The following is a 26,334-nucleotide window of genomic DNA, read 5'->3' as shown; positions in this document are numbered from 1 at the left end:
GTAGATGGCGCAAAATGTAGTGTCACTTTCTATTCTTATTATAATCGTGAGACTGTCACTGTAATTGATTAATTTTGTGCCATTCTCTCTCTCTCTGTCTCTGATCTCTTTGTCGCAAGAAGAAGCTATCGCAGAATTTTAATGCTTGGTACATTTAGTGTTCTTAATGTATTCAGATTCTCATTCTTGTGACAAGGGTTGGCACAAAATCAGACCGTATTCATAAAAACCACTTTCAAAATAAAGCAGAAAACTGTACAAAATCCATCTTCATGACAATCTAGCGAACAATGGGAACAGAAATATCACAAAACAAAACCCTCTATTCTTGGGCAATTTCGGTATTGTAGTCTTACAATACTCCCAAATGCATTTCTCAACCTTTTTGATTGGATTTGTTAAATGCAATTTTAGAATGCAGAGACCATTCAAAATATTGTTCAGAAGATGTCACCATAAGTGGCAAGTTATTTAAATTCCTTTCATCTGATTTTTTTTTAAATAATTGTAGTCTGATCTGGAAGCTAAGAATTTATTTTCAGATATTCTAGATATATTACAATATACTGATTTTTTTTTACTTTGAACCATTCATTCATTCAGTCCCTATCCCTCCACAGCTTTCTTTAATTGAAGCATCTAATCTTGATGAAAACATTCCCTAAGAATTGCCAATTCCAAGAAGTCTGCAGGCAAAGAAGTCTTCATCTACATCTGCTAAACAGATGGCTTAAGGCTATGAACTTGCACCATTAAACTTACAAAACATCCTTTCATATACTTATTTTTATATAAAGAGGCTCTCCAAGCACATATACTCTTAGATTAGATCAGAGCTAAGCAAACCAATGGGAATAAGATAAAAATAGTAGAGATATCAAGTCACTGAATGAGCAATAGCCCTTCTGGATTTGCTTTGTAAAACTGAAGCAAGCAAGTCCCAGGAAGCAACTGAAAAAACACCTTTGGGACAACCATGACCTGGGTGACTAAGAATCTCCACAGACATAAAGCAAGCAAGCTTCTCAAAAGTTGGCTAAGACTGCTTCAAGATCCACTTGAAATCTTATGAGCATGAATGGGCATAAAAAAATTTTTTTTTTCCCAAGATAATCATGGAAGTATTCACAACTGTGAATACACATGCCTATCCAATAGGCTTCAATAAAATGTCAAAGCAATTACCCTTAGGCTTCATTACTTGAAGTTGTTTTGTGTCTTTCAGAAACTAAATATAAGATAAGTCAGACACAAGGAATAAGAGTAACCCGTGAATAGGCCAAAACAATTACTTTATTGTTGGTCACCTGTATTACAAGAATCTCACCAGACTGGTTGCATTCTCTTGGGAACCAGCAGATCAGATTTTTTTCTTAGTCTGGTCTATGTGTTTCCTTCCTGAAGTGATTCTGGTATGCCTGTTAACTCCACCCTCCCATTGAGCCTGTGATTCCACTACAAATATCTCACTAATGATTATATCATCAGGTGACTTGTACCAGCCTAATAAATGGCTGTCTTTTTCTTTTCTCCAAGCAAAATTTAACTTTTTTGAATGTACTTAACAACACTTTTCTGTTGTTAGGTTTTCAATAATTCTTGTAATTCACATGGACAAATTAAATTAATTGTAAATAAAAATGCTTACTATTTAAAATAAAATTGCAGATAACTTTCACGTATATTGAAATAACCACTTAATTTTATTTTGCAGAAATGTAACACCCTTTTTCATAGATGTATCTCAAGAAAAAATGATGCTACTGCCTACAAAGATGGAAATATCTATGACGATAAAAGCATCATTTTATATATTTCTCTGACGTTTCTTCTTTATAAATGTGTAGGCTGGATATAAATTAGCATCTTTAAAATTATATATGACTATAGGTCATAAAGTTTAGGTTGTTAGTCTAGGCACAGGGATAAATTAATACCCCCGGAGAAATTTGTACAGTTTTCTCTCCGCCTGAAAAAAAAAGAAAATTTATTTCAATATTTAAAAAAACAAATAAAAAATATTAAATGAGGGTGTAAAAAGCATTCCATATTGTCTTATTTTTTATGGAAACCTTTTAATTTATGGGAAAAAATCTTTACAAAATTGTTCAGATATAAGAGCTTGCATATTTGGCATTTATGCTCATATCTATCTTGAGCATAATTTTTGTCTCCCCTGGGCATATTGCCTTTAGATAAATGATGAATAAATAAAGGTCAGTAAAGAACATTAGAAGTACAGTCCAAAATGTTCTTTATCTATGAAGTCTAAGATTGCCTCCAAATGTCATTTTCTGGTTGGCATGACTCAATGATTTTATTTAGCTCATAATTTTGCTGTTGCAATCTGTGTAACATCCAGGAATTATAGTCATAACATTATGTTGAAGAAATAAAGGCTAATAAGTATCATGTGATAACATTCTGTATAGGTGAGAAGTATCTTGTAGTTACATTCTGGCTGAGTATACCATACATGATTCTAGCATCCCTTCCCTAGCCCATAGACTTACCTTTGTATACCAGTAGTACACACAATTGAATGATTGGATCTGTTGCAAAACAGCCATTTTTATTTCATTTTCAGATCCATTTGCTGCAGAGAAGGTTAGACTAGACTAGACTAGACTAGACTAGACTAGACTAGACTAGACTAGAATAGAATAGAATAGAATAGTAATAGAGCTGGAAGGAACCTTGGAAGTTTTCTAGTCCAGCCTCCTGCTGAAGCAGAAGAACCTATACCGTCTCAGACAGGTGAATGTCCAGTCTCTTCTTAAAAATCTCCAGTGATGGAGCACCCACAATTTCTGGGGGTAAGCTGTTTCACTGAGATATCATTATCCCTGTGGAAAGGAAAATAAAAAATAAAAATTGAGATGGTGCAATCTTGATTGGTGCTGGGGCGGACAGACTCAGACAGGCTTTATGCACTCCACATTTTTCTGCATTTTTGTTCACCTCCTCTGCCTCCCTTTACCCCCTTGACCAGGGGTTAAAACTAAGCAAGAAGAGTGTCAGCCCCACCAGGTAGACTAGACAAGGAAACCAACTGCACAGGAAAAGTTAAGCTATTTTTATGGAAAATGTCTATAATAAAACAAGGTTTCAGATCTGATGGAGCTATCTTTCCTTCCCCCTTCTTATACTCCAGTGAATCAGGGACACATCCTCCTGAGTTACTTTTGAATGTTAACACGTTCTTCTGGACTTTAAAAATGCTTCATTCCCTTTTGACTAAGGTTCCTGCTTATCTCCAAGACTATCTTCCTTCCCCAGATAAAAATCTTTTTATGTATCTGTAGACACAGTTCAGGGTATCCATCTCACTCTTGAAAATGAACTGAGTTGACTAGTCCTCAGCAAGTCATTTGCTTAAGCAGAATTTACCAGATATACAGTATTTAGGGCTAAATCTAACCTTTTTTTTTTTTAGATATGTCATTTCTGGAGATTAGGGACATCGTGCATCATACTCCACATACAACCATGGCTCAGTCAAGTATGTTATGAGAACAGAATCATTTGATATTTATTTAGTTATTGCTCACACACAAGACTTGCTCAGTCTTTTCTCTGGCTTTCCTAATTAAAAATTGGTTTTCAGTTCTTTACATGGCATGGCGCCATTCTTTTACCTGCCCTGGTATGATAAATTGTGTAAGGAACATACAACATTCCCTGCTACTTTGGTGTCTCTATTTCAGTTTTTTTTTTCTGCTGCATAAGAAACAGACCTTGTTGATTTCATTATCCTGATGTGTTAAACATACTAACATTATGCATATTTACTCAGAAAGTCCCACCGAGTTCACTGGCTACAGGCTTGTAGTCACGGTCATATTGTTTGGAAGAATAAGAGAAATGGAAAGGGGTCTGTATGCATATGTGTGGGTGGGTGGGTGTGGGTGTTAGTTCTCTTACTCAGGACTTAATCTCATGAATTGGATTTTGCTCCTTTATCTTACCCAACAGGAATGCAAATGTTGCGGTTAAGTTCTGTGCTATTTCTGCAGTTTTCATGGCAATGTAAGGTAGACTTCCAGCATTTACTTTTAAAGCACTAATGGATTTGCAGCTAACCTATGGCACACAGCAGTCCTGGTCAGTTGCCTTCAGTAGCACTTGTGTATGCATTGAGCTGATAAGTACCGTAGTTCATTTTCCTCTTGGTCAAGCACCATTTTATTTTATTTTATATATTTTAAAGAAAGAGAGGGAAACAGCCTTCTGACTAATAATTACCTTAGCTTGCATTTGATTGCTTTCGGGAGCTTAGTAGAATTCAGTGAAATATATCTGCTTGCTTCAGAAAAAGTGAGGGAGGGATTGTTTCTCTTGGGTAGTTTATATATTTATCTTCCCTTTGAAAGATGTTAACATTAAACATCAGCAGTCTGATAACATTGCAGTTGAGGAAACACTAGTGTATATTAATCAATTCTGTCTCTCTCTCTTTTTTAAGAAAGAAATGGAAAGGGTGATATTGTTGACATCTTCAGATTTTCTATATGGAGCACTTCTTTTATGTTAGGCTATTTGATTCATTTTGTGACCAGAGATTTCATTTTCTATTTTAAGGTATTTTTAAAAGGCCTTTCATGGGTGCAGGAGCCATAGCATTAAAGGGTAAAATGTCAGTGAGGTATTTGTGATGGGAGTCTTGTTGTTGTTGTTTTCATGACTGGTGGCTCATGGAGTTTATCAGAGGTTTTCTTATTCCTTATTAGTGAATAGAAAGTGAAATAAATATCTCTGTAATCTGGTGATTTACCACCAAATTTTGACTGCATCATTTTAGAGCTATGGAGATCTCACCCACCTGAGTGAGACATGCAAAGATTTGCATAGTCCATCAGGATGTCAGATTGGTAGCTTTCTCATTCCTGAACGATACAGCTCTAAATTTACAGAATCAGATGGGAAGCAAGAAAACAATGATGTTTGCAAATAGGCCATTATTTGAAGGAAAAAAAGTGTATCGTGCAACAATATGATGTTAAGCTTTCAGACCGCAAAAGTTTTGTGTACTGAGTTGGCTGACAGGTAACTATAATTTTGTTATTGTTGCACTGTTAATGATCTGTGCTGAAGATGTGATTGCCCATTTGGACCTCGGGTCTATAGTTTCTTAAGCAAGGAAAGCCTTAACCGTTCTTTGCAATTTTTTCCATATAAAGTACTAGTTTCAATTTTTAAAAAATTCTAAAGTATTAAAATGCTCTTTTAAAAAAATAAATAAATAACAATTGTTATGGTAGATAGCATTAGTACAGACCATTCTGCCCTATCTGCAATTGTGTTCTGGAATGAAAACCCATTGTTCTTCAAGTTGACGGTATTGCAACATTGACTCTTCCAATGTCCTGTTCTGAGAGGCACTGCTTCATTCCAAGCTCAACGCAAAATGTGGCTATTCCCTCCAACCTGATGGAAAGCTGTCAATAAATTACATAAGGGATGGTAGAAATCTGAGCCATTTGCCCACCCGCAGGAAAACCCAGCCTGAAGCAGGATGCAGGGGAACCAAACTCTTGAAGTCGCAAAAAAAAAAAGTCAACAGAAGAAAAACCATAATTAAAAAAAAAAAAAGACTTCAACTCTGCTTAAGATGTTACCTAGCCTGGGTGATGAAACTTTCGGGAACCAACCCACAAGCTCAGAGAACTAACCTCCATCCTCAAAGATCCTTTTTCTTGCCCAGCCTGCAAATAAATGCCAGTGTCATGATTCCCTTACTCTAATCAAACTCAAATGTAGATTCGGGCTATGCACATTACGGGCATTGCTGTCTGAAGTTCACCCCTTGATGTTTTAAAGGAGGCAGCCAACGTGTCCTGGAAAGAGAGACTGAAGCGTTGCTTTATAAGCACTAACTCCCCTGAAAAATCATCCCCCTCTGCAGCAAACAGGCTTTTGAAAAGCCTAGACTGGCATCCTTAGAAACTTGGTACAGTTTGTGTGTATCTGTGTTTTAAGTCCCACTGCAGTGCAGAGGACCATTTGGGGAAAGATTTGTCTTTGCCTCCCACGCCGTGACAATGTGTCTTGCACACCAAGCGGCTTTTGCACTATTGTTATGTTTCAGAAATACTTCCCTGATGTAAAGGAGCCCTATTGGAAAGCAGAGCCTGCAAATACAAGGAAAAGCTCCAGGATCCGGCCTGCTCTTTAATTCCAAATAAATCTGTCTAAGATTGTGCCAGAAGTGAGCGGCTGGTGTTAAACTGAACAGGGCTGTGATGCAAGGTAGCACTATTGAATCTTAGCAACTCCTGAGTAAAAGGTGACAGCTGCTACAAAGGGAAAACGCTTCCCTGCAAAAGTTGAAGACAGTGAAAAAGAACACTGAATCTAATTGAAACTGCAGGGGAAATGTTGGGAGGCAGAATGTAATTATACAATTTGGAACCTGGCCAGGAGGCTGGGGTTAACACGCTGACTCCTCTTTCAAAGACAGAAAGGAAGAAAGATGCCGTGTGCTTGCAGAAGATCCTTCATTCATGCCGGAATCTTCTCAGCCAATTTCAGACAATAGGCAGTTGTAAGTAACAGACCTTGACGTTCTCTTACCTGAGGAATCTTTCTTTTTTGACATTTTCCCATCCAGTAATGAGCTTGGCCAACCTCGACATGATTGTAAGCAAGAGAAGGTTTTTCACTAAGAAAGGAAAGACACAGAACTCTAACATAACTGTGTGCTACTATCTAAACACAAAGAGAGAAAGACAGAAACGGACTCGTAGGCAGAGAAATACAGACACATATATGCATGTATGTATATACTCACTCCATTTTAAATCTAATAGGTTAAAGTTCAGCACCCACCCACCCACCCACACAGCTCCATACAGAAGCCTCCCTAGAAAGATTTGAAGATATCGCTATCAGAGAGGCTGTATCCATACAGTTCTAGAGAAATGGAAACAACCTTCCATATTTTATTCCTTTGCATCAACTAAAAAGACATTTGCTACATATATATTGCAACACACTTATACATTGCCGGGTGCTGAATGGGTGTGGCCACTGAGTGGATGTGGCCACCAAGTGGGGTGGCCACTGAGCTGTTGGCTCGTGCTCGCTCACTCTCTCGCTCTGCCTCGTGCTCGCTCTCAAGCTGTCTGCAGCAAATGCTGCTTCTGCAGAAAGTTGCTCCTTTTATAGCCTCTCGCCTATTTCCAGACTGCACTTGCACGGAGAGGAGGAGGTAGCAGCTTGGCCCAGCAATGGCTCGCGTGCCACCAGAGACGGCTCTGCATGCCGCCTGTGGCACACGTGCCATAGGTTCGCCACCACGGCTCTAACAAATTGACCAAGTCAATGTCAGCCACTTTATGTTTTCTTATCTTGATTCTGATCAATTTAATAAACATCTCTGAAGTTTCATTTGGAACTATTAGTCAGAAGAATCATTAATAGCTACTGACTATTGATTAGTTAAGATACCTATTTTTTTGTTTTATATAGTGAACAAAAATATTTGAGTTTGACAAGTTTCAAAACTTGCTTCTCATTATTTGTTTGCTTCTGCTAACTACTTACCTCTTCAATTAACTCGTTTCCTTGAGGGTTACTGCTCACACCTAGACTACAGCAGACTACAAACATGTAGTACCACTACAGCAGAGTACAAATATCTTAGATTGGCTAAAATGGACTCTATATCAAAAATTAGTATTGTAGTGGTAGACTGTAATCCAGTGGCTGGGCAGCAAGGATTAGAGGTAAAATTAGTGTTGCTTCTACAACATGCTTCAAAAGTGGATGGGAAATGCCCCTGGAAGTAATCAGATTGTAATCATACATTTACTGACTATAATTACATTTGACAGTCTTGTAGTATTCCCAGCATTATTTTTTTAAAAAAACCACTATAAATGTATGAATAATTTGATCTTAATAGTTATCCAGATCATTATATTTAGACAGATGTTGATCTAATAGAACCAGTCAGTCAGAGTACAATTATAGCATTAATGCCTGTCATCCACATTTAACTTACATTTGGTAAACAGTTGAAATTCCACGTGTTCTTCCTTTAGAAAGTTGATAGTAGAATACATGAAGGAAAAGAAGATGAAAACAAGAACTCTTGGAGGTGGAAGAGGTGGGAGAAAATAAATCTAGCAAATTCATAGAGATAATTGTTGTCAGTGGAGTTGGCTCTTCATAAGTGAGGCACTTGGCTTATGATGACAGGATTATTCTTAAATGAAACAAGAAATAAATAAAAGATAAGGACTACTTTTCCATCCATATAAAGACAGCAAGGTCCTCATATTATAAGGATAATGGAGCTTCCCACAGTTCAGTATACCAATAGAAGAGAATAAGTGTAGGTCAGGGTTGAAATGTGGAGTCCTTGGTATCCTCTGAGTTTAGTTGTTTTCTTCCAGACATTTAATTACTCAACTAGGCAACATCATCAGTGCTAGAAGGCAGCAGGGTTTGCAAAGGGCCTGGGTTTTGCAAACTCTACTCCTTTCTTGCAATGGTGATGTTATCTAGTTGGATAATGAAATATCTGTAAGAAAACAACCAAGATCAGAGAGCACAAAGGAAACCACAAATAAATAATAAATTGATAAATTGTGTTATTGTCTGCCTGGGGTGAGATTAAGCTGCCAGAACTAACACAAATTCTTAGTTGCACAAATCTGAGTTCTGTTGGCATTCTTTTAATAAGTCGGTATTAGTTAAGTCCGTATTAGTTTCCAACACTACTGCCATTGTAAGTTAACTTAGCTATCTTTGATTATAGTACTGACTTGCTGCAAACTGCAAGATGCATGAACCATTGTAAGAAACTGCTAATTAAACTTGAAGGTTGTGCTTTCACAGAGGCCGAGACTAAGTCAAACAGAAAAATAAAATACAGAATATTAATTTTATAAAGCCATCTTGTCTCTGGGTCATTATTCTAGAATTCTACTGAGTACAGAATATTCTATAATATTCTATATATTATGGAAAATGGGTGGCCAAATCTCCATATGCATGGAATGGAGCTTTGAGGATTTTTTTATTTTTGCAATTACTTTGGTGCTATAATTTGGTTCACCAAGTTGTAGCCTTTGTGGAACCTGACTAGAACATTGTTTTTCTTCTTTAAATTAAAAAAAATCATCTGAGAAGGCCATATAATTCAATCAGAAAATGAACTTTTTAATTATTACAGTGAACCAATAAAATTTCACTCTTACATTTTCAATATCTTTTAAATTGTGAGAGGAAAAAAACTGTTAAATATTTGTTACTGGAAATAAACATAATTTTAGCTACAATCCATTAGTGGTATCACCAACACAAGTAGTAATGGAGCAGAAGAGATAAGGGCAGTACCAAAATATAACTTTTTATATCATTTAATTATGGTAGTATTGACACAGATTACTGAAAAGAATAACGACATTCAAAGTCTTAAGATGGAAGAAAAATATCTTGTAAAATATCTGTTTAAGGGTGATTTGTTTGTTTTTCTTCAAACTTCATTCCACATTCTTAAGATAGCTAAGTAAACACGAAATGAATAAATTTAAGACAGTGTTAGTACTTGAAATTAATTTTGATATATCATGTATTATGTCAGTTAATAATGATGAAGACTTTAGAAATTCCTCTAAGAATCTACAGGTAATCCTCGACATATAACAGTTCATTTAGTGATCATTCAAAGTTAAAACGGCACTGAAAAATATGCCTCATGACCATTTTTCACACTTACAGTTGTTGTGGCATCTCATGGTCACATGATCAAAATTCAGATATTTGGCAGCTGACTCATATTTATGATGGTTGCAGTGTCCTTGGCTCATGTGATCATCTTTTGTGATCTGCAGACAAATAAAGTGAATGGTGAAGCCAGGTTCACTTAACAACTATGTGATTAACTTACAAACTATATGATTCACTTAACAACTGTGGTAAGAAAGGCTGTTAAAAGGAGCAAAATTCACTTAACAAATGTTTTGCTTAGCTACAGAAATTTTGGACTCCATTATGGTCGTAAGTCAAGGACCACCTGTATTGTGCTTCATGCTAGCCTTTAATTTAGCTGATCTGACATATTGCAAAAGTATAACTATCTCTGTCCATTTAATTACTGTTTTTGTAGTTTTAATAGGAGTGGGAAAATGTACAATAATCTTTAATAATTAATTCAACTGTGGCTTTACTGTTGTGTTTCCCAGGGACTTTACAATGATTTACATTAGAAATTAATCCAATGTTGTTGTTAGCTGCCAGATTTACTGTTGCAAAACATTGGAAAATTACCATACATGGTTTTTCGATCAATGGGGTTTTAAACCGTGGGAAATTGCACTGGCAGAAAAACCACCACCACAGCAAAAAGTTTTGACTAACCATAGTAATACTTTAGTTAAAGATTATTTTATTCATATTTGGCATGTTGTTGTTATATTAAAAAAGTAATTCAAAGTTATCTTGGGATATCTAACATTTTCTATTTCCCCTAATATTCAAAACATGTTTGTATTGTGTATTAGTGGACTTACAGGTTAAATGTTGTAAACAAAACTATTGGTTCTACTTAGTCACCTTGGTTTGATTACAAAGCAGATTCAAAAAGCTACCCGTACATCAGGGCACTTTGCCCTATCATCAGTGTTGAAGTAAAGTTCAATTGTGATCCAGTTTGCTTCTCTGCATGGATTGAGAAGCATGCAAACATAAAAGAAGATAAGAAATCCTGGAAGTACAGTTTGGTGTTGGAGAAGGATAGAAGAGTGAAAGAAATAAGCATGGATGGAAACACATAGATGTGGGTTAGAAAAGATGTTTTAGGATTTAACCAATATAGGTGAGGTAGAGGTCCTCTAAACCAGGGGTCCCCAACCCTCGGTCCGGTGGACCGGTACCAGTTTGTGTCATGCCAGCAACTGGTCTGCACAAACAAGCAAAGCCCCATCCATGGGATGCAGGCAGCACACAAAACCACGCACTCTCCAGTCCGCGGAAAAACTTTTCTTCATGGAACTGGTCCCTGGTGCCCAAAAGGGTGGACACCTCTGCTCTAAACCTAATAAAAGGGGAAGCTGAATGTACCAGGTCCTTTTCTGAATTCCTCTCTTTTTTTAAAAAAAAAAATTATTTTCCATTTATTCAACATATACAACAAAATTCACTTTACAAAATCAAATAAATTCATAATCATATGCACTTAGTAGGTGTTCACTTTGCACTTTTAGTTTCTATAATAGTAAAGATTTGCACTTGACAATTACAAGTTGAAAAATGGTAACTGTTTGGAATGTATATCTATATTAAGACAAACCTGATATTTATTACACTTGACCTGCTATAGAAGGACAATACATTTTTTTGGCCATCAAAAGTGATCAGTGATGATTAGATTTGTAACAAATGAAGGCCAATAGATGAAAGAAAGCTGGTCAAAATAATGTTTCAAAGCTAATGTTTTTATCAACCCTTTAACATTTCAAATTTTAAGAATTCTGTTTTTTTTTTCTAAGTATGTGGAACTGCATAAAGTATTATTTTAACATGTAGGTGTCTTTTATTCATAAATGTGGAATGTGGACTTTTACTTTGGCATCTTAGAGCTTCAGCAATGTCAAAATAAATGTGATATTCAAATGACTAGTTAACTTTTGCCTGCTCCCCCCCTTTTATTTTTTGAAGTGGTGATGGTTTTTTACTCAGTATATTTGCCTATAATTGACAAGCTGTTCCAAGGAATTAAGTATTCCCTAGCTAGATGGTCTTTGTAAAGAAGAATATCCTTGAAGGTAATCAACAAACTGAAACACAGCATGTTTTCTTAGCTTGTAATTCCTGATAAATCAATACTAGGCAAACACTCTTACTTTAAAGGTTAAATAGTTTAAGTCCTTTGATAGTAATTGAGTGTATTTTCAAGAGAGGTTTAATTTTGATAGGAGGTTTCTTCAGTTCCAATACTTCAATCACACTGCTCCTAAGAGGAAGAGCTGAGCTTTAGCTCATATTGGCTCCTAATTAATATACACAACATTTATGCTTATGTTTGTTTAATGCCTACTTCAGTCTTATACTTTGGAAAACAGATAAGAAGGTTGTGTAATGAGATATCATTTTACAGGACCGATCCTAAACTAGGATTGTTGTCTTTTGTTTGGTCGGCTAATTGCAAAATTAATGCAAAATTAATCATAGTGATTATAATCTGTCTGAGTGATATAATAAGAATAAAGGAATAAGGATATATGATGGTGTATGGACAAACCTTAGGCTTTTGGATAAAGCTAGAAATTCCCAAATAATGGATATTTGCTGAGTATTAATAAGAATAATGCTGCATCACATATTGCATCCCTCTATTGAAATACAGCAGGGATGTCAAATGTGCAATGCCACGTGACGGGTCACAACGTATCGTGACTTTTTTTCCATTGCTGGCATTGGGGTAGGCACAGTTTTGGCATGACACATCCGGCCCATGGGCCGGCAGTTTGACACCCCTGAAATACAGGATTGAGTGTTACAGCCAAGCTAGAGACAGTCTGTAGGTTAAATAAAGAGGGTAGAGCTATATCCAGAGAATTTACCCATAAGTATGGTATACTGCACATGCAAGAAAAGAAAGCCGATGCCTTCATTATTTGGGGCTTGATTAAGGAAAGGATAATGAGCAGACAGCTTGAAAAGTGATGAGTAAAAAGGAAGAGAGGTACACAGATTAGACTCCAAGGTAGCATTTGCTGAACAGCAATGATGGCCTAGGAGTGGAATATCAAGGCATATAAAACTATGTTTGCATCATGGAAAGTTCCTAGAAGCTTAGTGGGTCTTTCAGAGATTAGCAGAAATATGCAAAAGTATTAATCAATTCTAGAAAATTTTCAAGTTACCAGAGTTGTACCCAATTTTGGGAACCTCCTGAAAAGTCAAGAACATGGGGAGGAAGAGTTATGCACATGCTGGATGCCACTTGAGGAAGGGAGATTGAATCTTGTGCTCAGAGGGAAGCCGTTCTTATCGCATTATTCATGTTGGCATGCATAGCCAATCCTTGGCAGAATCTCTGGGAAGATTAGTGAACACTGAAACTGAAGGACTTTTAGGAAGGTCAGTGATCACTAATCATTCTGAAGGATCAGTAGGTTATACACCCAAATCCAAATCATATTAGGGAAATAAATATTAGCTGAGAGCATTGAGATATGGATTTGGGATTGGGGTAAAGGGCGATTTCTCCTATACTAATTGATCCTCTATGCCAGCGGTTCCCAACCTATGGGTCGCGACCCCATTTGGGGTCGATCGACCATTTCACGGGGGTCGCCAAGCAAGGCTGTCTGCCATTTTTTCCCCTTTTCCGTCTGGTGCCTTACCTCCCTTGGGCTGGGTCAGCTGGTGGCCCAGCCAGTGGTTGGGCTGCTCTGTCTCTGCTGCTTGCCAGCTATGCCTCGGTCGGCGCAGGGGGCGGTACCACGCATGCGTGGCGCTCCTGGGCAGGGAAAGTCCTTGACTTACAACCGATTGGGTAGTCCTCGACTTACAATCGGTTTAGTCCTCAACTTACGACCGGTTGGGGGTTGCGGCATTAAAAAGGTTGAGAACCACTGCTCTATGCGTTAGTGAGAGAGCTAATTTCTTGGGTCACAATGCAGAATGATGAAAGTGTGTATTGCTTCTTATGGGTATTTTGCTATGGGTATCTGTGAGTAATAAAAATTCACTTAGTTTCCATGTCATCCCTATTTCACGAATTTGTTTTTGGATTCAATATATGAAATCAGAAAGGCATAGCAATAGGAAGATGTTTTTGTTCCCTTATTTTCCAAGCATCTTGCCAATCAGATATGTTGGAACTCTCTAAAGCCAAAGTCAGAGTGGTTAATGTAGAGTGTTTAAGATGTTAGTTTTGGAATGGGAAGATCCAGATTTCCACTTAGAATCCTCACTGGAAGACTCCGTGCCAGACATTTTCTTTCAGTCCAACCAACCTTGCATAAATTTTAATGTGGACATAAAATAGAAGCAATTGCCAAGGTTAGTTTCCTTGAGATCTGTTGTGACTATAGCCTTCTAACCAGACTTCCCACCTCCATGAGTGTCACATAGCTCATGTATATCTACAAAGTCAGTTTGGTTCTTTTAAGAGAAGAAAAAGAACTTTTCCAAACTACATGAAGAGAGACTAGCAAAAAGTGAAGTAGTCTGTCTCCCAGAAAACTCTGAATAATATGAGGAACTCTCAAGAAGCTGAGGAAATCAGCTGAAGCAGAGAAACATGCTTTCCCCCTCTTCTTCCCTGATTCCTGGATAAATTCCTGCAGTTTTCTTGGCAAGGTTTTTCAGAAGTGGTTTACTATTGCCTCATTCCTAGGGCTGAGAAAAAGTGATTGGCCCAAGGTCACCTCTCTAAGGTCTGTCTAGAACTTGTGGTGTCCTAGTTATTAGCCTGATGCTTTAACCACTATACCAAACTCTCACAAACTTTAGGTTTAGGTAATTACTGTTCTAGATTTTTATTTTCTATTATGAAATTGGATATAATTTCAGTCTTTATTCATACAGTTTTTCCTTTAGAATCTTATGATCTCTATATCTCTTCTCAACCTCTTTATGCAGACAAATCCCCATTAGAGTATGCTAACACCATTCTGTGTTCCATCCAGATAATTATATTTTCTTTTGGATTTTGTAGCTTATTCATTAGCAGCTGTTGCATTCATTGGTCAGCTCTAGATGTCTTCTTTAACATGCAATGTTTTCATGTTGATATTTAAACTAAAATATTTAAATATAATTTTTACATTTAAAAAAATAAAATTTGATTCTATTTCTTGTGAAATTGATTTCTTTCTCAAAATGAGGAAGGGCTGTATTCTCTAATCATCACATGTCTATGCTATAGAACCAGGTGTGGTACTATTGAACTGAATTTTTCCAGTTTTGCACTTTTAATCCCCAAAATTGAAAGTTTAGAGCAGGGGTAGACAACCTTGGCTCTTCAATTCCCAGAATTCCTGAGCCAATCATGCTGGTTCAGGAATTCTGGAAGTTGAAGTTCACGAGTCATAAAAGAGCCAAGGTTGCCTACCCCTGGTTTTAGGAAATGCATACCAAATAAAGTGCTTCCTGTAAAAGAGACAGCAGTAAGAGAAACTTGCCAAGTGACTACCAGAAGCAAGACAAGAATGTAAAGATTCCAAGGGCTTTTGGGAGAGAAAATTTGAAATCTCTACCTGTCCATCCGATAGGCATCTATTATAACCTGTCAGAGGAACAGTGATATGGAAACTTAATACAAATAATGCAAATAGCATCAAATGAACTTTTCAATATTTCTACAGTGATATTTTTATTTTTTACAAATATCTATTTTCATTCTTAACCCAATACACTAAACATGTATGTCTAATCTGATAACAATGAGGTTTGGCAATATACTAGTAACATTTGGAAATCTAATACTATATTTTCCATCATATACAGTCCAATAAACTGTTGCACAACTACTATGTTGTAGATTTAGGGGAAAAGTCAACATTAAAAGTTACATCATGGTTGCATTTTACTATCATAGTTGATGATAAATATTATATTAATATATCCCTGTGCAAATGTCTGTATACCATTTCTAACTTTCCTTTCTTCCCAGTGCCTCTATTCAGCAAGGTCTATTTCACTTTAATAATGCCCTCTAGTCTTTCAGCTAATATCTGAGATGATTTAATTTAAAAGGAATGTGGGAAACTAATTTTCTAGAACTATCACCCCATTTTTAATCTTGAAGTAGAGTAACAAAATATATGCAGCATATGCAATGTATTTTAAATAAATTCTGCATAGATATTGATTTTAAAAAATAGCAAGAGACATTCTGACACTTTGATGAGTGACAAGATCAAGGCAGTATACTTAAAGGTGAATTGCAAAGACAGTTTTCTGAATTGATCTCTTTTCTTAAAAAAATCTCTCCCACAATCAAAGCCATAAAACATAAGAAGGGTGACTTAAAGCATTTAAAAATGATAGTAAAGATTAGCCACCACGAGTCTTTGTACCATGTGTTGCTCAACTGGATTTTATGCCTGTATCAAATGCTTTTCTTTTCCATCCCAACAAATTACATTATCCAACCTGAGTTGGTTTTGATGGGCCATGTGATCCAAAGAACTGTCATCCAACAGTCTTGGTAGGATCATTCCAAATGTGCTTTTTCAAGAAGCAACTGGACTTTCTTGGGTTTTTCTTTAAGACATTTCACTTCTCGTCCAAGATGCTTCTTCAGCTCTGACTGGATGGTGGGGAATGGAAGGATTTATATTCCTTGCAGACAGCTGGTCATTTGCATTCTTTTAGAAAGTCATTGAAGTCACTTGGGGTTTTTTTTGTAGGTAGCAACTGAGTAATGCAAATGGGTGTGGAATCTTCTTGGAACTGCTGAAAGGACTGTGTTGTGGAACTGTGGTTTTCTTTAGGATGTTTTCTGTCCTGTGTCCCTTCACTGTTGAACATAGGCACAGACTGTTGGGGATGAGTCTGTGTTGCCTGCATCTCAAAATAAAGTTGAAATGTTTCCTGTAGTCTGCAATTTATCTGTAAATCCATTCATACTCCTGCACCATTCGAAGGGTGTTCCTCCCAAAGTGCATAGCTAAATGTCTATGGAGATTCTCAATCATCCAGATTGTCCCAAAGGTGCTTTTTCAAGAGGCAACTGGACTGTCTTGTTTTTCTTTGAAGATGGGAAGAAAACATCCTGCAGAAAAGACAGCTCCACAACACAATCCTTTTAGCAGTTCCAAGAAGGCTCCACAAACCTCCAAGTGACCTCACCGACTCTTTAAAAGAATGCAAATGACCAGCTGTCTGCAAAGAATATAAATCCTTCCATTCATGTCTTCAAAGAAAAATAAGAAGGTCCAGCTGCTTTCTGAAAAAGCACCTTTGGGACAACCATGACCTGGATGAATGAGAATCTCCATAGACCCTTGGCAGTATCATTTTCTATTTCCTTCATTTCTTGATCACCTCTTACTGACATAGATATTAATTAGAACATCCTGGAAACTTTTTCAAAAACTAAAGGAGCTTAAAGCTACTTGCATCTGAAACTGACCCCAACCCATTACCTTAAGAATGGTAGAAATCATATCACTGCCACAAGTAGATGTATAAAATCTGAGTGGTTCCAGTCATATGATTTGGAAACTACTATTGTTTTATACCTGTATCTGGTCTTAATTCCTGGGAAATTATAATTGCATTGTTTAGATGCTGTTCGCTTTGTCCAAATCCAATCCAGAATCTTCTAAGAGCTTAACATTGAAACAGAAAGTCAATTATTTCTCTCATTTGCTTTTGTAGCATATATTGGTATTTTATAGTGTAATCATGTAAAAACATTTTTACAAAGAACAATGAAACATATCTTACAATACATGAGTGCACGCACAGTTTGAATGCATAACAGGATGTTACAAAATTTCATTGTATGTTAATTCCACAAAAGAAATCTGAAATTCCACTTATATAATTGGCTGGCCAGAATATGTGCATTATTTTTAAAGGACAACACCAGAAAAATGAAAAGAGAGAATCCCTATCAATATATCCATTTTAATATCAAATATCTTTCAACAGCGTTCGTTGAAAAATGTATGTATTAGAATTTTTGGGGAAATTTCCCAAAAAGTGCTCATACTTTAAATAAATAAATCCATAGTGATATTTAAAAAGCAAAAACATTTTTGTTTCTTCTTTCAGCCCTCTGTCCTGAGACACAACAACAGGATGTGCCTTGGAAAAGAGTAAGTCACCTATTTATGTATACTTACGTGAATTGTATATAAATCCCTCATCATTGTGATCCAGCTTTAGTCTAGGAAAAATTGTTCACAGTTGAATACATTATTCTTAAACACTGATTTTGTATATTGAACTAAGTTATTTAGGAAATAAAGTTAGCTCATGAAATGTAGTACTTCATAGATTACGGGATTCATTTGCTATTACACATGTGCTAATACATTGTTGCTGTTGTATCAATGAAAACAACATAAGAAAGAGCTAGAGTTTATATAGGCGATATTAAAGGTATATAAAGATATATAGTTCACACAACATTTTATATACTTCGTGGGTATGATTATCAGAGGAGGAGGAGGAAGAGGAGGAATAGATTTTTTCCCCCTATACAATCTATTAAGGAATAATTGTTCATGGGCCCAGTCTCTAAGATCTTTAAAGAGGATTGTGATCATAATGTCAACATTTACCAGAGGCTATTGGCAAATGTACAAAATGAAAGATATTCCTAGTTTTGGTTCATTCACAGTAGAACATGAAGCCTCAATGTTCATTGTCATAGCAAACAATGGCTGTATTTAGCAGCCGTTAGTAAAACGCGAACTTAGACTGAGAAAACAAGAAATCATGAGAAAGAAACTAAAGATTGACTTTGTCAGTATAAAAAGAAGGAAAGTAGAAATGCAAGTAGGCTTTCAAGATTCAGAGAGAGAGGGAGAGAGAGAGAGAGATTGCCTCCCTCAATGAAGTAGAGTTAAGGTATTCCTGTTATCTATTTCCTGACCTGATGTACCTTAAACACCTGCAATCAATTGTACTGGAGTGTTCCTTAGTGCTGTGTGATTGATGAGGGTATTTTTTTTTCTATATTTCTATAGATTGTTCCTATCCCAGCGGCGTTTATATGATTTAAAGTCAAGTCAGAATTTAGGATTTCTATAACTTTTACTGGAACTTATATTAATGTTTGTGCAGTAGTTAAAGATTTCATCACTGAGTATATCAGAAATTACAGCAGCCAGTTCATACACATTTTAAATTGGGGATGGCAGATCTCTTCTAGGCTCTAAGCCTCCAGAGTGCATGTTATAGAGATGAAGAAGTAGGTCAGTTTTTTTTTTAATGCTGCAACATCTTCATACACACACACAAAGAAAGAAAAGCAAAGAATTGGGGACCCACAATAAAAGTCTCTTTTCAATTCACTCACCCATGCACACATACAAACACCTAGGTTCCTTTAAATCATGAAAAAGCAAAGTTATAAAATTTGTATTGCAGAATTTCTTTCATAGTTAATGTATGCATTCAATTAAAGCTTGAAATTCCACAGCTCTGTAGGTTATAATACAATCCTTTCATGCATTAAAAAAAAAACTCTATTCTTTTAACATTTATAGCAATACTGTTGCATACATTTTAGTACCTTTTTTATGAGAAGCAAATAATTTATGTATACTGTACTGGTCTTAGAGACTCAGTTCCTTGTGTCATGGGACATTATGTCCTTATTGCCAAAATGGTTTGTGTGTGTGTAAATAATATGCATGGAAAAAACTTTTCTAGCCATTCTGGCATTCACAATTCAAATATTTTCAAACATTTAAAACAATGATTGAAACTTGATCCCATGGCAAAAGTGGAAGTCTATTAATCAAATATTTTTTAAAAGATTCTAAAATAATCTTCTCCGGTTTATAACCCTAATATGGGAAATTCAATATTTCTGCTCAAACAAAAAGGCCAGAAGATATATTTACAGAAAGTCTTACGATGTTTGTAGTTGACTTTGCAGAAGAAAACATTGATAAACCTTTACAGTGCATGACAGGTGTCATGAGTTCTCCTGAGGATTAGTTCATTCAGATATATAGTCTTTCATTTGAACTTCAAACACACATTTCACTAAGATGTGTTTTTAATAGCTTTTGGAAATTAAATCCTTTATATTTGTCTCATTCTGATATCCTCCCTAAATTTATTTCAGGAAACAAGTTTCCACAAAACTACATGTAGCTATAATTTTGTACATTTGAAAAAAGTGACCTATGCCTGATAAATTCATGTATATTCTGTTTGTGCTCTTCAAAGAATGGAAAACTGAATGGAAAACCTAATTACCAATTTAGCTCCAAATAATACATTTACTACTATATAGCTGAGAATTTGAACATTATAGTTTTACTTGGTGAGTTTTAAGGGTGGTCTCTTTTGTCACTGATTAGAGGGGAAAAAAGATCATTTCTATGTTCTGCTTAAGGTTGTGCGCTTTAAATTAGTCTTGAATAACTTATATTATTTTTAACTATAATTAGTTAGGGCTAACTCTTGTTGGATAGAGATCTCTATGAAATCGATAAACAAAACAAAATAAAAAAACAGTTGAGAATGTGAAGTAATGCTTAATAGATTAATCAAGATCAATTTTAGATCATAGTTATGGGAATAAGATTTGTTCCTTCTGTCAACGCTGCTAAGTCAGATGTTTTGGCTTTGACAACAGATGGAGATGTAGCCATTTTCTTATTTTTGCTTTTAGAGTTAGATGATGCTGGGGAGGGGAGATGTGCATGAGAGTTCAGCTAGACATAATAATAATGGACAAAGGTTGTTGAAATAAGAGATGATAAGATTTGGGCTGGAGAGCTGGAGGGAAAGCCCACATTTTAAACTAATTGGGGAATGTGATTTATGACAGTTAATTGGAGGAGGGAATTGTGCTTTGATATTATGTGCTCAAGAAGTTGGGATTCAGTTTTTGGTTTTGACTATGTTAGTGCCGATTTTATGTTTCTTGAATAAATATTCTTTAAGGTAAACAATGCCTCAAAGTTCTTTGAACAGTTTCATCTGTCAGAACCATGACACTTTCTTAATTTGTAGGTGGCAGATGATGATTTCTTGAAAAATTAACTGAAACAAGTATTAGATTTGAAATAGATTTGGTTTGGTTTCACACATGCACGGTGCATGTGAAGTCAGTTGTAAATAACATAAATCCTTTAGTTTTGATTGTTTGCAAATGCACATTTATATATATTTAAACTCTGATCTGTATAGGTGGTACATTTTGATTTTCTGTCAATGAATGATGATCAAGATGGCAAGTAAAAAAAGTAACAGAGATGTTAAAACATACTTTTGTTTTTCAATATACATAATGATGCATAGTTAAAATGCAACCATAAAAATATAAACAATCCAGTCACCAGTGCCTCTACATGTATCCAATGCCTGCCTCCACCTTGTAACAATAAACTTTCAAGGCATTTTTAAGGCTTATTTTTTAATAGGGAAACTTAATAGACAAAAATAAAATATAACATCATGAAATAACAATTATAACAATAAAGTGAAAAGGAAGAAAATCCAGTGAAGAATATTAATATATAGCACACTCAACTTTTTAATGTTTAAGGCTAGAACATATAAAATCATAGTGTCACATCTACTCATTTCTACAAGATAAAGTCATTTCAAAGCATGATAATCCTTAGAAACAGTTCCATGACACAAGGTTCAAATAAAAATACCATTTTAATGGCATGTATTAAGTGCTCTTTAAAATAGGGGCACGCATTTCTAGGCTGTGGGAAGGGAGAAAGCCTTTTAAGAGTTTCCCACCCTTGACAGATTTGTGGGAATGATTATTGGGGATGTACACATTATACCCTATCTTTTTATTATTTTTCTGTATATTCTATACACACTGGGGAACACAGATCAGAATAGATGCTTAGAAATAAACCATATCAACACATATTCAAAAGAGACAATAAAAAAGCTAAGAAAGAAAGAACAGCAACAAAAACCAGAATGCATTTTCTCCAGCAGCCAATACCCAGATAAGCAGGGATTAACACTAGACAAAGAATCAAGCAGAAAACAATACTCTAATCAAGGAACTACTAAGGAGACAATACTGGGAGAAAGAGAGGAAGCTGTTTTCATAAGAAGACTATGTCATACCTTTCAACTGCAGATGTTGAGGAGACCTTCAGGAGAAGGAAGAGAAGGAACAAGAAGCCAATGGTACGAGGCACTATATAGGCCTTATTTTAGGGCAACTATTATCCAGAAATGTCAGGTCCATCCATCCACTCCAGTCCACACCCTGAATTAATAGCAAATGCTGAATGGATAGTTGATCAATTAGATGTTGGGAAAAAAAGGGGTAAGCCTCCTGGAGCTCTGAAGGGCTTCAGAGAAAGTGTCTGAATGTCATATTTTTTTACTGGTTAACCATGTGTGTGTGTCAAGCCTCATTTTATAAATTGAAGCTTCTACCTAGCAATTTATACCCTGAAGTTTTCCTTCTTTAATGGGTAGCTGTGGGGAAAAGCAGAAGGTCAAATTACATTATGTCTATCCATTTGCCTCTGCTGTGCAAATTGCTGCAGAAAATTCCTGGCAAGGAGCAGGAGTAGCAAAGTTAAAAACTATCAGTTGTTTACTTAGGAAGCATTTTTTTTAATGCAATTTGATCTACGCTGACCAGAAACTTTAGTTGTACTGGTAATTTCTCTGCTTAAAAATTTTATCCTTCAAATTGTGGAAAAGGGTAAATAGGAGAAAGTGACACAAAAGAAGAGGCATTGTTGGAGAACTGTGTTAGTCTATGATAAAAATAAAAATAAAAATCAGAACGAATTTGGTAGCCATCAGAGTGGCTAAACTGACACAGTATGGAGGAAGAACATTTGATGAAATTTGCTGTAGCTCACAAAAAACATTATGCCTTTTAATAAAATCTTGTCCATCAGAAAAGGTACTACAGATAGTCCTCAACCTACAACAGTTTGTTTAGTGACCGTTCAAAGTTACAACAGCACTGAAAGAAGTGACTTATGACCAGGGCTTTTTTTCTCATAGAACGCTCAGAATGGAGTTCCGGCACCTTTTTTGGATGGAACCTTGTAGAGTAGGCAAGGCGGGTTGTATGATATATGAGTTCCAGCACCTTTTGTTTGTTTGTTTTTTACAAAAAAAAGCACTGCTTATGACCATTTGTCACACTTAAGACCGTTACAGCATTCCCATGGTTACCCAACCAAAATTTGGATGCTTTGCAACTGGTTTATATTTATGATAGTTGCAGTGTCCTGGGGGGATCATGTGATCATCTTTTGAGATCTTCTGACAAGCAAAGTCAATGGGGAAGTCATATTCACTTAACAAATGTGTTACTAATACCTTAACCACTGCAGTGATTCACTTAACAACTGTGGCAAGAAAGATTGTAAAATGGGACAGAACTCACTTAACAAATATTTTGCTTATTTTGGACTCAACTGTGATCGTAAGTTGAGGATTAGTTGTTGAAAACTACAGGCAGAGCTTGCCAGAATTGTACCATTTACTTGTGTTTTATGCTAAATTTAGCAAGCTAATAAACAAACATAAGACTTCTATGGGTGGATCTCAGCCCGTTGCAAATGCATCACATCCTCAGGTATTCCTGCTTCATTTTAAAACTGCTTTTTTTTTCTGATCTGAATTATATTACATCCTTTCCAAGACAGGGTTCCCTGGGACTTCATTATAATCTAGTGGTTAACTTAGTTCCTTCTCTTCTTCCTAAGCTGCCAGGATCTTATGTTTTCTGCTCTTTCCTCACCCTATTTTCCCACCTTCTTGAAAATCTCAGTACTTATAGTTTATGGGGGCTTTCAATTTTTGCCTAGGCTGGGTGCAGCATGCTTCTCTTGCCCTATACTTTTCTTTCTTTTTTCCTTCTCCTTTTCCTCTTTTCTTCCCTCCTTCTTCCCTTCCCTTCACTCCCCTCCCCTCTTTTTCTCTTCTTCCTTTGGTGATTGTAGTATCAAGGCACTGAAAGAATCAAAAAAAGGGGGAGGGAGAAAGGTGGTGTGTTAAAACTAAAAATAATAATGGAGGAAGGGACATGTGAAGGCATTCACAGGGGCAAACATCTCAAAAGCAAAAGAAAAGTATAAGGCAGGGATCTTCAAACTTGGCCCTTTTATGACTTGTGGATTTCAACTCCCAGTATGCCTCAGCCAGTATGCTGGCTGAGGAATTCTGGGAGATGAAGTCCACACGTCATAAAAGGGGCAAGTTTGAAGACCCTTGGTATAGGGAAACACAAAGTGGGAAAAAGTCCTACAAAGGAGAGGAGGCACTGATAAACTAGTCCAGACTGGAGCTACCCATGCCTTCCCTGCCTGGACAGGAGGGAGCACAGGGGAATTACCAGAGGACTGGAAAAGAGCTGATGTAGTTCCCATTTTCCAAAAAAGGAAAAAAAAATGGACCCAGGAAATTACAGACCTATCAGCCTGACCTCAATACCTGAGAAGATCCTGGAAAAGATAATCAAACAATGAATCAGTGAACAATTAGAGGCAAACTAAGTCATTACTAAAAGCCAACATGGGTTTGTCAAAAATAGATTATGCCAGACAAATCTTATTGCATTCTTTGACCAAGTGACAAAATTAGTGGATCAGAGGAATGCTGTGGACATAATTTACTTGGACTTCAGTAAGGTATTTGATAAAGCAGATCACAACCTTCTACTTGACAAGATAGAAAAATGTGGGGTAGACAGCATCACCACCAGATGGATCCATAGCTGGCTGACTGGCTGTACTCAATGAGTGATCCTCAATGGAACCACATCTCATGAAGGGAAGTGTGTAGTGGGGTACCCCAGGGCTCTGTTCTGGGCCTAGTGCTCTTCAACATCATCAACGATTTGGACAAGGGGATAGATGGGGAACTTATCAAATTTGCAGATGACACCAAGCTGGCAGCAATAGCCAACACTCCAGAAGACAAGCTTAAGATACAGGAGGATCTGGACAGACTTGAACACTGGGTACTATCTAACAAAATGAAATGCAATGATGAAAAAAGCAAGGTTCTACATTTAGGCAAGAAAAACCAAATGCACAGGTACCTTGCTCAATAGTAGTAACTGTGAGAGGGACCTCGGAGTCCTAGTGGACAATCACCTAGATATGAGCCAGCAGTGTGCTGCAACTGCCAAAAAGGCCAACACAGTGCTAGGCTGTATTAACAGAGGGATAGAATCAAGATCATGTGAAGTGCTAATACCACTTTACAATGCCTTGGTAAGGCCACCCTTGAAATACTGCATCCAGTTTTGGTCACTGCGATGTAAAAAAGATGTCAAGACTCTAGAAAGAGTACAGAGAAGAGCAACAAAGATGATTAGGGGACTTGTGGCTAAAGAATATAAGGAACGGCTGCTGGAATTGGGTATGTCTAGTTTAATGAAGAGAAGGAACATGATAGCAGTGTTCCAATATATCAGGGGCTGCCACAAAAAAGAGGGAGTCAAGCTATTTTCCAAAGTGCCTGAAGGCAGGACAAGAAGCAACAGATGGAAACTAATCAAGGAGAGAAGCAACCTAGAACTAAGGAGAAACTTCCTAACAGTTAGAACAATTAACCAGTGGAACAACCCGCCTCCAGAAGCGGTGAATGCTCCAACACTGGAAGTTTTTAAGAAGAGACTGGACAGCCATTTGTCCAAAATGATGTAGGGTTTCCTGCCTGAGCAGGTTGTTGGACTAGATGACCTCCAGGGTCCCTCCCAACTTTACTACTACTACTACTATTATTATTAAGATTATTTTGTTCAAATGGTATCTCCCCCAGCCTCAATGCCATTCCACTACAATCGGGACCAGAATGCCTAAGGTTTCGGATATGTATTTAACAAACAGCCAGGAATATCATGGAAGACATGCATCTTCAGCTGCTGTGAAGAATTGCTTTGTTTCCTCTCTAATTTGAGGAGCATTTGTACAGAGGGGGGAGAGAGAAAGAGAGAGAGGGAGAGAGAGAAAGAGAGAGAGAGGGAGAGAGCTTGTAAAGGGCCACAATATGCATGGAAAGTAGCATACAAAGACATTTTCTTTTGTTTCTTAATTAGTTGTGCTAGTGATAATTATTGTCAGTATTTGAACATGGGAGAATATTTTTCCTCCCATCCATGATCAGGAGAGAAGTCACTTATATATAAGTTGTCCTCAACTTATAATCATTCATGTAGCAATCATTCAGAGTTACAACTGCACTGAAAAAAAGTGACTTGCAATGAGTCTTTATACTGATGTTATCATGTTATCAAACTCTGGGTGCTTGGCAAGTATTTATAGTGGTTGCAGTGGCCCTGGGTCATGTGATCATCATTTACGACTTTCCAGCCAGTTTCCGACAATCAAAGTCAATGGGGAAAGCTGGATTCACATTAACAACTATGTAATTCACTTAATAAGTGCTGTAATTCTCTTAACAAAAAAAAAAGATCATAAAATCATGGGTGGTTTACTTAACTACCACTCTACTTAGCAACAAAAATTTTGGTCCCTTGTGGTCATAAATTAAGGACTGCCTGTAATCCCTTTACATTTATGGGGCTTCATAAAAAATACTGTTTTTCATAAATGACTCTTCGGATAGTGCAGAATTGGATTTAAGAAATAACGGTAGATAAAGGAAGATCTTCATTTGCATTCTGCTAGTTATTAATTATAATATTTCTTATGATTTATATAG

The 26,334-nt window shown here is 36.6% G+C and overlaps 1 long non-coding RNA gene across 1 annotated transcript in view; it reads left to right on the top strand.

Moving 5' to 3' along the window:
• LOC120310649 overlaps positions 1 to 26,334 on the top strand; it is a 149,242-nt gene that overhangs the window by 41,921 nt on the left and 80,987 nt on the right. The window contains exon 2 of the long non-coding RNA XR_005557419.1: positions 17,746 to 17,789. This is a non-coding gene — a long non-coding RNA (uncharacterized LOC120310649). The remainder of the gene's footprint in view (positions 1 to 17,745; positions 17,790 to 26,334) is intronic.

This window comes from Crotalus tigris, unplaced genomic scaffold, assembly GCF_016545835.1.
Source record: "Crotalus tigris isolate CLP2741 ecotype Arizona unplaced genomic scaffold, ASM1654583v1 scf7180000018249.312955, whole genome shotgun sequence".
In the NCBI taxonomy this organism is placed as follows: Eukaryota; Metazoa; Chordata; class Lepidosauria; order Squamata; family Viperidae; genus Crotalus; species Crotalus tigris.
Note: the sequence above shows the minus strand (reverse complement) of the source record. Positions and strands in the feature narration are given on the sequence as shown.